Source organism: Pteropus alecto, unplaced genomic scaffold, assembly GCF_000325575.1.
Source record: "Pteropus alecto unplaced genomic scaffold, ASM32557v1 scaffold202, whole genome shotgun sequence".
In the NCBI taxonomy this organism is placed as follows: Eukaryota; Metazoa; Chordata; class Mammalia; order Chiroptera; family Pteropodidae; genus Pteropus; species Pteropus alecto.
The window spans coordinates 4,753,298-4,757,331 of NW_006432451.1; positions in this window are offsets into that span (position 1 = coordinate 4,753,298).

Genomic DNA, 4,034 nt, shown 5'->3' on the forward strand with positions numbered 1-4,034 from the left:
CTTAAGTGCCTCATTTCAAAACATAAATTAACAACTGAAGAACTACAAATATGTTTTAGAAAACCAACAATGTGATAAAGAGAGATTAAAACAAAAAATATGACCTCACAGATAAGACAGGAAACAAATACAACTTAAACAAACAAACAAACATTATTCTCAGTGAAATTTGAAATGCTTTGAAAAAAGAAACAACCTGGAAATAAGAAAGTTCCTTAGAAAATGTAACAGTGTAGACAGGTGTAGCTGTTCCTTCTCCCTCTGGCCCTGCTCTAGATGGCTTGTTGCCTGCCCTTAATGGTACCTGATGGCTCTGCCATAGCCTCTGTCATGCTGTGATCTGCACCAGTCATGGGAGTTGTAGGCCGGACTCAGGGAGACCCAGGAATCCTAGAAATGAATTCTGTGGCCATTAAAGATGTGGCTGTGAACTTCAACCTGGAAGAGTGGTCTTTACAGGACCCTTCACAGAAGAAACTGTATAGAAATGTGATGCAGGAAACTTTCAGGAACCTGGACTCAATGGGAAAAAAATGTGAAGATCATGACATTGAACATCCATACAAAAACCAAGGGAGAAAAATAAGTCAAATGGTAGAAAGACTGTGAAAGTAAGAAGGGTAGTCAATGTGGAGAAAATTTCAGTCTTATCTCAAATCTCAGTCTGAACAAGAAAACTGCTAAAGTGAAACCACATGAATGCTGTACATGTGGAAAATTCTTCATGCATTATACATTCCTTAATAGGCATGTAAGATGTCACACTGGACACAAACCATATAAGTATCTGAAATATGAAGAGAAGCCATATAAATGTAAGGTATGTGAGAAAGCTTTTATATTTTTAAATTCATTTAAAATTATTTTTAAAAAGGCATGCTGAAGAGAAAACATAATCATAAGGAATGTAGGAAAGGCTTTTGTTTTCGCACACCCTTTCAAAAAAATGGAAGAATTCTCATAGGAAAAAAAACCAATATGAATGCGAGGAATGTGGGAAAACATTCATGTGGATCATAACCTTTCAAAGACACATGGCAATGCTCATTGGAGGTGGACCTTATAAACATAAACAATGTGGAATAGCCTTTAGACATCACTGTACTTTTCAATCACATGGAGAGACTCACACAGGAGAAAAATTCTACAAATATAAGCAATGTGGTAAAGCTTTCAATTCTTATCAAGTTTTCCAAATACATGAAAAAATCACAAGGAAGATAAAACCTATGAACGTAAATGTGGTAAAGCCTTCATTTATCACTGTTCCTTAAAATTATACAGAGAAACTCATACTGGAGAGAGCCCTCATGTGGGAGAGCACTCTCCAGTCACCAAGACTTAAAGATACACAAGAGACTGTACACAAAAGAGAAACTCCTCTGTTTCTGTCTGCCTGCTAGTTGCCTTACTCCTAGATGTGACTTTTTTTGCTATTTTTTTTTTTTTTTAGGTGAGTTGACCTCCTTCAATATTTCCTGTAATGCAGGCCTTGTAGTGGAAAATTCCCTCCATTTTTGTATGTCTGGAAAGGTCTTTATATCTCCATATCTAAAAGAGAGCATTGCTGGATATATTATTCTTGGCCGGTAGTTCGCAAAGGGGAATGGAGATAAGGCACATGCAGAGGAGTGCAACCCTTACGAAAAAGAGAATTGCTATAGCAAGATAGTAATGAACATTCAGCATACAGAGGGGCAAATTCAGATAACAATGACTGAAAGGGGAGGATTCAAAGATTCAAATTCACAAAGGGGAATGGAGATAAGGCATGCTCAGAAGAAAAGGGACGACTATATATATATATAAAACTATCCTTTACATATTTGTAATGGTAATCACACAGAGAAGATTCAGAACTGAAGTATATAACAAAACAAGAAGGACCAGAGGAAAAATCCACACCCCCCCAAAAAAAACAAAAACAAACAAACAAACAAACGAACAAAAAAACAGACACAGAAGGACAAGGAAGCAATGGAAACAACAAGCTACCCGAAAGTAAAAGATCAAATGGCTATAAGAACTCATATTTCAATAATCACCCTAAATGTAAATGGACAGAACTCACCAATAAAGAGGCACAGAGTTGCAGAATGGATCAAAAAACAAAACCCAACCATATGCTGCCTCCAGGAGACACATCTCAGCTCCAAAGACAAATACAGACTCAAAGTGAAAGGGTGGAAAATGATATTTCAAGCAAATGGCATTCAGAGAAAAGCGGGAGTGACGGTACTAATATCAGATGAAATAGACTTCAAAATAAAAAAGGTAAAGAACGATCGTGAGAGACACTTCATAATGATAAAGGGAATCATGCACCAAGAAGACACAACACTTACTTATATCTATGCTCCCAATCAGGGAGCCCCAAAATAATTAAAGCAATCACTAACAGAACTAAAGGGAGAAACAGACCAAAACACTTTTGTAGCAGGGGACCTAAATATCCCACTGTCAGATATAGACAGATCATCCAAACAGAAAATCAATAAGGAAATCACACCCTTAAATGACACATTAGATCAATTGGACATAATTGACATTTGCAGAGCCTTCCATCCCAAAACAGCTGCTTATACATTCTTCTCTAGTGCACATGGAACATTCTCAAGAATTGATCACATACTGGGACACAGAAATAACCTCAACAAATATAAGAGGGTTGAAATCATACCAATCATATTCTCTGGTCATAATGCTTTGAAATTAGAGATCAACTGCAAAAAGAAATTGGAAAGAACCACAAATACATGGAGATTAAACAACATGCTACTGAAGAATAACTGGGTCAGGGAAGAAATAAAAAGAGAGATCAAGAGATACCTAGAAACGAATGAGAATGATAGTACGACATATCAAAACTTTTGGGACACAGCAAAAGTGGTCATAAGAGGAAAGTTCATATCATTACAGGCCTACCTTCAAAAACAGGAATGAGCCCAAATAAACAACCTAACTCTTCATCTTAAAAAACTAGAAAAAAAAGGAAAGAAATCATCAAAATTGGAGCAGAAATAAATGAAATTGAAAACAAACAAATAAACAAACAAAAACAGTAGAAAAAATAAATGCAATGGAGAGCTGGTTCTTCGAGAAGGTAAATAAAATCGACAACCCCCCAGCTAGACTCATTAAAGAAAAAGAGAAAGGACACAAATAAACAAAATCAGGGAAGAAAGAGGGGGAAATTACGACTGATATCACTGAAATACAAAAGATCATACAAGAATACTATGAAAAAGTATATAATGCCAACTTTAGTAACCTAGAAGAAATGGACCAGTACTTAGAAAGATACAATCTTCTTAGACTGAATCAAGAAGAACTGGAAAATCTAAATAGACTGACCAGTCAATTGGTTGAAGGCCAAGAATCTCAGTTGTGGAAGGCAGAATTCTAAAGTGAGCCTCAATGATTTACACCCTTTACATCCTTGTATAATCCTTCAGCACAGGAAGGACTAGAGAATGTGACAGAAGACTTTGTCATGATTAGGTTGCATCATATGGCTGAAGTAAAGAGATTTCACAGGTATCAATAAGGTTCCTAATTAGTATGATTTTGTGTCAATCTAAAAGAGTATATCCTGGGTGGGTCTGACCAATCAGATGAGCCCTTAAAAAGAGATTTCCCAAAGAGAGATTCTTCTGCTGGCCTTGAAGAAGCAAGCTATGATGAATTCTAGGGCCACAAGGAACTGAATTCTACCAACAACCAGTGAGCTTAGAAGAGGACACTGAGCCTCAAATGAGACCACAGCCCCAGCCAACACCCTGATTGCAACTGGTGAGATGATCCTGAGCGAAGAACCAGATAAGTGAGGCCCAGAATCCTGACCCACGAAAACAGTGAGATAATAAAAGTATGCGCTGCTGTTAGAATGGCTATTATCAAAAGGACAAATAACAAGTGTTGGAGAGGTTGTGGGGAAAAAGGAACTCTCATGCATTGCTAACGAGAATGTTAACTGGTACAGCCACTTTGGAAAACAGTACGGAGGTTCGTCAAAAAATCAAGAACAGAATTTT